Genomic DNA, 8,254 nt, shown 5'->3' with positions numbered 1-8,254 from the left:
CAGCTCCATTGGTGCTGCTGTCCCACTGCCCGGAGAGACACAAAAGGCAAACCTCGCTTTTATCTCTCTGCAAGTGCAGCCTGGTTATTTTTATTCCTGTATTGTCAGGCGAGTACAAAGGCAGAGCCTCCAGCTCGGGAAGGCAGCGCAGCTCTCGCAGCCTGCCCGTGCTGCCTGCTTGGTGGGGAGCAGAGGGATGGGAGCTTCCCCGTTCCCTCCTGCACCTGAGCATTCCCTCCTGCTTCTTCCCCACACCCTGCCAGTGGAAGTGCTGCCTGGCAGGATGTGTGTGGCTGCTGGCTTTCTGAGCTGGAGCATCCCAACCTCCTGCTCAGCTCCAGCTCAGCCTCTCCCTGGACAGACTGCCCAGGACCTCCGGGCTTGGTCTCTGCTACCCCACTGTCATCTTCTCAAAGGGTTTGGCTTGTTCAGAGGCACAGCAGCCACTGCCTGTTTAACACCAATCACCACAAGCACCAGGACTGACTTTTCTAGTTACATGCATGAAACTGTTTTCTCAGAGGGGCCTGATGCTCCCTTGAGCTGCAGTGGCCTGTGGGGAGCTCCCAGGGCAGGCTCGAGCTCCTGCTCTGCCTCACTGCATGGATGGGCTCTGCTTTGGCAAGCTCTACCCAACAGTAGCCCCCAGGTCCTGCTCCCATGCGCTTGGTCCATGGCTAGGCCAGGTTCAGAATCTCTCAGCAGAGAGGGCGCTGGGTTTCTCCACACCATTTTACTGGGTACAACATGGTAGTCACAGCCTGGAGCACCATGGACTGCCCAAGATGGGAATGGGACACAGTGGGGCCACCCAGACCCACAGACATGCCATAGGCTCAGGGAAAAGCTGTTTTAGTTGCTGGCATCCAAAGGCTGAGGTTTCTACCCATGCTGGTGAAGGACACCCATGCCTTCCCACCAAGCACTCTGTTCCTCTTGGCTTTGCTTTGGTGCATTCAAAAAGCAAAGCAGGGCTGGATGTTTTATTGTACCCCATCTCCCTCCTGCCAACATCAGCCCAGGAGATGCTGCTGTCAAAGACAGCACCAGCACACAACTTCTCCAAGGCAAAGGGACACAACTTCTCCAAGGCAAGCCACCTCTTGGTTCCTCACTCCTGTGGTCGTGTCCTGGGGACATAGAAATAACCCCACGAGGTGATAATGGAAAACCAGGGCCCGTGACGGCAGGGTTTTGCTGCTCCCCATTCAGCACCCCTCACACCCCACAGTGACTTGGGTTTGTAGAGTAAGGGAAACCGAGGCACAGGGTGATGAAGGATTAGCTGCACAGTGCTGTGCCCAGCCTGGATGTGGGGTGGCCTCTGCCACAGCCAGAATAGCAACATTAGGAGCTGCTTAGGGCATGTGGCTTCGGGCTGGGCACACAGCCCAGGGTGAACAGAGATTTCTGCAGCCCCAGAACCTGCCCTGACCCTGAGCCAGGCACTGCAAGGGGGTTCTGCGGAAGGCCAGCACTGGCCAGGCTTCCATCCAATGCACAGGCATGATTTGCTGCTGGGCTCCGGGCTGGGCTCCCAGTGCCATCCCTTCCACCGACAGGCAGGTCCTCTGCCCTCCCACCCTGCTGTGGAGTGAAGCCTGGGACATTCATGGGATGGAGGACCTCAGACCGGTCCTCTTAGCCCCACAGAGAGGATGGCTGGGCTCAGGGATGGGTGGATGTTGCCTTCATTGGCTGCACTGTGCAGTGTAAGGGCATCGCATGGTGCCAGTGTTCCCATGAATTACAACGGCCCCACGGAGAGGAGCCTGTAGCCTGAACAAGCTGACTCTGAGCACATCAGCAAGCCCCCACCTCCATGTCCCATGTGGGCATTGTCTCATCAGGCTCAGTTCAGAGGCTCAGGTCCTCATCAGGATTAGACTCCATGGATGAGGACACTGCAACCACCCTGGGGACACCACTCTGGGGACACCAGAGCTGAGATCCCAATTGAGAACCCATGGCAGAGGTGCCCAACCTTGCCGAGGCGGCAGTGCCAGTGTCCTGAAGAGCCAGGGATGCCGGAGGACATGGGGTCCCTTGAGGTTACCCCGGTGGTCTCCTGCCTCTGCCCTGGGCCCTGCATCAGATTTCCACCCACAGCCTGGAGGGACCCAAGGCTCTGGTGGCTCCGGTGCCAAGCACCTTTGCCCGAAGTGCCCAGCAGTGGGCTGAACCCAGCCCCAGCAGCTGGCCCAGCCCCGCACATTCTTCCCAGGGCTCTGCTCACCCCCTCCCGGCCTTGTCTTTAAAGAGGTTTTATGTTCGGAGATTCCTTCGGCAGCTCCTTCTGCTCGCCCTGGTTTCTGTCCCTCTTTGAAGAGGTTCCAGCAGGGTCCATCAAAGCCTGAGCAGATCTGTAAAGGGGAAACGTGGAAGGGTTGCTCCGGCAGCTGCTGAAGCGCAGTTCCGCCGGGTTCGGGCGCCTTTGGCGCTGGTGTTTGTGATGTGGTTTTCAGGGCGGTAGGAAGTTCATCCTCACATTGCTGGCAAGGCCTGAGCTGGGCTCTGCTCACATGCCCACCACGTCCTCATGGCTCCTACGGACCTCCCACAAAATCCCATGTGCAGAACAAGGAGCCTGACAGGGGTTTGCTTTAGGTGGCCATTGCCCAAAGCAGGCTGCCCCAATGTCCCACCAGCCCTACACAACCATCCTTGGGAGTGGGAGCATCTCCCCCTGACCATTGAGGAACCCCAGTTCTTCCTCCCGTAGATCTGTACTTGATGTTGGTGTCCCATGATACAGAGGGTATGAGGATGGGGTATATGGGAGAAGAGGGAGCCCCTCAGAAGTGCTCCCATGGGCTGGACAAGCCTCTCCACATGGGACAGGGCACCAGCAGTGCTACACTGCAGAGCTGCTCCTTCAATGAGCATCTGGTGGTCAGATCAGCTCCAACCCATCCCTGGGGAGGCAGGAGGGTGCCAGGGGCTCAGCCATCCTCTCCAGTGAGATCCCCCGCCTGCTCCCTGACCCCCAGGAGGAATGTTTCCCATTAGCAGGCTCTGATAAGTGCAGGAAGGAGAATTACTCTCGGTGTCGGGCAGCTTGCTGGAGGTTTCCACACTTCACATATCACAGCTATCAGCTCCCTGAAATGCACGGGAGGGGAGTGCTGATTAGATAAAGACAATCTGCAGAGGGGCTATTTTGGGCATATTTCCATCCAGTGGGAATGTCTGCGTGCAGTGAGACAGGCAGAGGTGACAGGCCGGCGCTGCCGGTCCCACAGCAGCCCATAGCCCAGCCTGGCCATGCAAGGCTCCCTCCAAAGCTAACCCCCAAAGCCCCACAGCCCTGTCCCACCACAGCAAGGGAGGCAGCAGGCACCAGTGCAGCACAGCTCGCCATGCACCCCTCACACCAGCAGGAGATGAGTGCAGCATCAATGCCACTGCGGGGACCTCAGAGAGACTCCTGTGGGGCTCGGGATGTGATTAGCACTGGATCCTCTCATCTCACAGCTCCATGGGCGCTTCCCAGCATGAGTGCTCTTCAGCCTGGATGTCCCATCCAGTGCTGGTTGCCCTGTCCTGAGCTGGCTCTCCTCTGGCCAGGGGTGAAGTGCTGCCTCTAGAACCCTCCATGAACATGCATGAATCTGCTGCTGCCATGAGCACCTTGGTGCAGTGTTGAGGTGCAGCTCACCATAGCATGAGGCTTGGGAAGCATGGGTATGCTGGAGATTGACTCTCCAGACACCAGGGTTGCACTGCATGCAGGATGTCTCCAAAATGAGTATCAGGATTGAGAAGGTACCTGGAAGAGACATGATGTGCAAAATCAGTGTCCAGAATTAGCAAGTAAGGTCACACGTAGGCATGGAGACAGTGAGGTCACCTGGAGGCTGGGACCATTTGTTTGTTTGCTTTGAATGTAGCAGCTTTGAGGTTTAAGGAGCTTTATTCTGGGCATTGCCACTGTAAAGGAATGAAGGATGTACCAAACACAGCAGAAATCACAGGAATGTCTGAGCCTTCAGTGAAGATACTTGAGGTTTTGGCAATGCACTTCAAAACAGGGAGAACAAAGAGAATCTGTTCGTTGAATACTTAGCAGCCCTTTAACTGCAGCTGGCCTGCCAGGACAGACCCTGGCATAGAGCAGCCATGGGGAATCATGACCAAGAGCTGCCTTGGAGGCTGCAAGGGCAGTGCAGAGCCTGACCAGAACTGGAGCTGGAATGCAGTTCTGCCAGTCGGTGTGCAGGATCTGTCCCTTCAGTGCCCTACCTGCTCTGGTTTCAATAGCTGCTCACAGAGCATCGGTCCTTGGGGTGATCTCATCACAGCCCCCTGCTCTCTCCATCCCTCATGTACCTTTTCCTTTACTACCTGGGAAACTAGACTAGGGTGGTACGTAGGACATAAGCTGATGGACATTGGCTGCTTGGGCTGGAACCTGCTTGGCTTTAGCAATGTTTTTGGGACTTGATGAAGGCCATGGCTCAGCTCTCCTGGCCCATTGACCCAGCATTCTGCTCACCCCAGGCTCAGACACTGCTTGGCTTGTCCTCCCCACTGTGCTTGGTCTTCAAGCCTCACACTAGATTGAGCTCAGTCTATCTCATGGCAAGGGACCATTGCTCACAACGGAGTGGCAACAGACATGGGAGCTCTTCATGGGATCTGGTAGGCTTAGACCTTTCTCAAGACTGGCTGTCACGCAGGAGGGAGCAATGTTTCTGCATGTCATCATGTCATGGTGGGAGACCTCACCTTACTACGGCCCATCAATCAACATGGGCTTTTCTTTCTCCAAACTTCAGCGAATGTCTGAATCTAGGTTTCCAGCCTCTAGTTTGGATGCATCCTGGTGGGATGCCACCTTGCAGGCTTTGGCTTTCCCTTACAAGACATCCCCATCCCTAAGCAAAGTCTGTCCCATGTGTTTGGGCTCAAGGGTTACCTTGAGCACCCCAGCAGAGCAGCTGAGCTGGACACACACACAGAGCCCATGCTACCGCTCTTTGTTGGCCAGAGGAGGAAATCAACCCCCTTTAAAGCTCCCCCAGAAAGCAATTCCTGGTGTGGGTGGGACTCCGGCCCAGGGGATGAGCTGCTGGGTCGATGCATGGCCAGCATGGGGCTGCTGGGGCTGCTGCAGGGACCTGCTCCCATGGCAGAAGGGATCAGAAGGGATCAGCATCCATGGCCGGCTCAGCTCGGCAGCTCCGGTTTGCCTCTCTCCCAGCATGGTGCTATTTATACCTCTCTCCACAGCACTTCACGGAGCAGAAAGGCCTGGTGGAAGAGCTAAGGAAGTGAAATTTCTTTGGGGAAGAAATGACACTACCCGTTTATAAATAACCCGGGTTTCATTGATCTTTTAGATGCTCTCTTGGCAGAGAGTCCAATGTCATCGCTCCAGCAATGCAGACAATACTGGGCATTGTTTTATTCTCAGTTACAGGGAAAAGGACAGCACCAGCTGCCTTTCTATCTTTAGCCCATGAGAGCACCCTTCAATTGTTCTGCACTTCAAACAATAGGCACACGTGTGGGGGGTTTAAGATTGCTGGCCTTACCAGAGCATTTCACATCGAAATACAGCCTTAGAGACAATAGATTTCTTTCATGCCCTGCCTGAAGCTGGTATTTATCCAACAGAGAAGCCAGGGTGCAAGAGCTCTGTCTTGTTGTTCTTGTGCATGCTGGGCCAGCGAGAGGTTCAGCTCCCGAGGGAGCCCTCTGAAACCTCTTCCATGGAAATAGCCCTATTGTTCTCTCTGTATTTGGCCGGTGCTGAGCATCACATCATCCCTCTGCTCCTGGGGTCAAGTTAATGGTTTTGGTATGGCTCTATTGCAAAAATGGGTTGCATTAATGCACAAAGAACCTGAGACACCACAGAGTTGGCCAAAACTTCAGGCTGGGCTCAGCTGGTTTCTTTGCAGCTGGAAGAGCAACGGAGAATTGGGGGGTTATTTGGTTTGCCCCCCTTACAGGGTGCCAGGGCAAGCGAGTGTGCCTGCGAGCGGTGGAGGAGCCACTCTGTGCTGCATGGATGGGCAGCCATGCACCCAGCTCTGCCCCAGCCTGTCAACTGCAGTGGATCAGATGCCAGTGCATACCTCAGCAGCGCTGTGGGCAAAGGATCTGCTCGCTTGCTGGTGGCTCTGCAGTGCCCTGGTGCCCATCTGATCTGCCCTGCACAGCTGGGGGGACCTGGGCTGTGCCATGGGCATCCCAGTATGGCTGTGGCAGCGGGGGGGATGTACCTGCTGCAGAACTCCTGTTCATGTGTCAGGAGTCAGAAAAGCAGGGTCATGTCAGAGCTATTTATTCCCCCCCACGCACCCCACTGTGGCTGATGCTGTATTGAGTTTCAATTGTCTGAGCCCTGGGCAGCCTCGGAAAGGGAACGCGACATCCCAAAGCCACAAAGCCCATCTTTAAAGGCTCTTTCACAGCCAGAGGAGAGGTTTACAAGTATAAAGTGCTTTTCTTTAAACTTTGAGGGACTCTATTTTTAGCAAACAAAGATAATGTCCCAGTTGCTGTTGTTCATCTTTTGTTGCATGTAACATGCCAAATACTTACCGTGTCTGCCATATTCTTTTATCATGTAACCTTCTCCGAGCTGCTCTGTGGCTCTCTTACGTTGCAGCAGAGATTATGGGCTATCTGCACGTACAAATCCTCCCCGGGCTACTGGAAAAGATCTTTGTCCAAACTGAATTTGGGAAAGAGAAAGAAAAGGCAAATCACAGCTCTCTATAAAGACTTTTCCCAGCTGAGCGGCTGCATTCAGTCTGGGAACGCCCAAGGACAGGGCAGCACCATTTACCACCCTTCTGCAATGAAACTGGATCATTTTTTGCTTAGAAACTCAAGATTTTTATACCCTTTCTGAGACTCTCAGAGCAAACATAGGAGGGGGGACTCAGGACCCTGCCAGGACTGAGGATCAAGAGGGGAAATGCTTCTGTTTGAGTAAGCTCTGTCCTTTCGCATCGTCATTAAAGCTCTTGGACTTGTTCCTTACTTCCATCCCTTGACCAGCGCGTGGGTGAATCACTTGCCCTGTGACGGGGTCTGAGCAGGCTCCCAGCACAGGGCAGTTTTCCAGCAAGACAAGACTAGATCATCAGTCCACTTCCAAATTCACAGCCTGGATCTGTATTAACTAAGGTGTGAATCCACAGCTAATGATCAAAGGGACGGCAGAGAGGGAAAAGAAAGAGACAAGGTGAGTGTATTAAAGAGCTATAACCACAGAGCTTTGTTTCAGTGACAGAGCAGAGCTAAGAGGCTTGCAATGACCTGGACAACTGCTGGCACTGGTAATAGGATAAAGAACAAGTCATCTCCCAGGCGTCCTGGCCACTGGTGATAATCTGTCTGTGGAGGGCAACCAAGTGCCCAGTCCCAAGCCCCTCTCCAGGTTTCCTGCAGCCCCTTCAGGCACTGGAGCTGCTCTCAGGTCTCCCCTTCAGGAGCCTTCTCTTCTCCAGGCTGACCCAGCCCAGCTCTCTCAGCCTGGCTCCAGAGCAGAGCTGCTCCAGCCCTCGCAGCATCTCCATGGCCTCCTCCAGACTCCATTCACAGCCTCTCTGCAGTCAGATGGGTCAGCAACCCTCCTGTGCCCAGACTCCAGGGCAAGGACTTGCTGTGGGGCTTGGCACTTGGCGCAGTTCCAGGCTTGGTGCTGCTTTGCTGCTGGGTAACAGTGGCTCTTAGCGCAGATGGGAAACTGAGGCAAAGGATAAAGCCACAAAGTCATCAGCAAGTCAGTGACCAAGCAAGGAAAGGATCCCCTCTCCCTCCCAGGCAGTCCAACAATGCATCGCACAGCTCTGAGGCATCTTACACCTCTCTTGGGTCATGAAGGAGATAAGGATGTCTCCATCCTGGGAGGTTTCAAGGCTTGGCTAAGGAAAGCCACAGCCACCCTGATCACTACTAGGGATGGTCCCACCGTGAGCAGGAGGTGGGTTAGATACGAGTCCCTTCCCTCACTCATTCCCTGACATGAGGAAATGTCCAAGCCAATCCCTGCTGGTACAGCAGACAGAAAAGTAAGTATCCACAGGCAAGACATCGGAGTCAATGAAGTAATTCACAATTTCCCACAGTTTCTGAGCATCATAGGTGGATTTGCTTGTTCTGCTGCTCGTACAAAGCTGCATTAGTGACAAATTAAGTCCAAATAAAGATGTAGATCTGAGGCTGGTGCTCAGCCATTGTTCTGCTGGCTACACACAAGCACCATACAACCAGCAAGCAATTACTTCAAACCGTC

This window comes from Pezoporus occidentalis, unplaced genomic scaffold (genome assembly GCF_034315485.1).
Source record: "Pezoporus occidentalis ecotype Australia unplaced genomic scaffold, CSIRO_AGI_Poc_V1 ctg83, whole genome shotgun sequence".
Taxonomy (NCBI): Eukaryota; Metazoa; Chordata; class Aves; order Psittaciformes; family Psittacidae; genus Pezoporus; species Pezoporus occidentalis.
Note: the sequence above shows the minus strand (reverse complement) of the source record.